We start from the raw sequence: 223 nt of genomic DNA, 5'->3' as shown, positions 1-223 counted from the left end.
GGTTTCCCTCTCTTATTGTTTATTGATATTTACCTTTCTCTTTTCCCATGTGTATTTCTGTGTTTCCTCCCCTGTAGATGATGGCTGTTAGTATATACGAGGGGACACACACCCCGCTGCCCTTTTGGTCAGATATATATGGGGAGCTGTTCAGTGATGATTGTGTGAGTACATGGCATGACCGAGCATAGTTGTGCTAAAGGTCTGCTCCCTCGTGATCTCC

Source organism: Trypanosoma theileri (genome assembly GCF_002087225.1).
Source record: "Trypanosoma theileri isolate Edinburgh chromosome Unknown TM35_Tth_26_V1, whole genome shotgun sequence".
Classification (NCBI taxonomy): domain Eukaryota; phylum Euglenozoa; class Kinetoplastea; order Trypanosomatida; family Trypanosomatidae; genus Trypanosoma; species Trypanosoma theileri.
Note: the sequence above shows the minus strand (reverse complement) of the source record.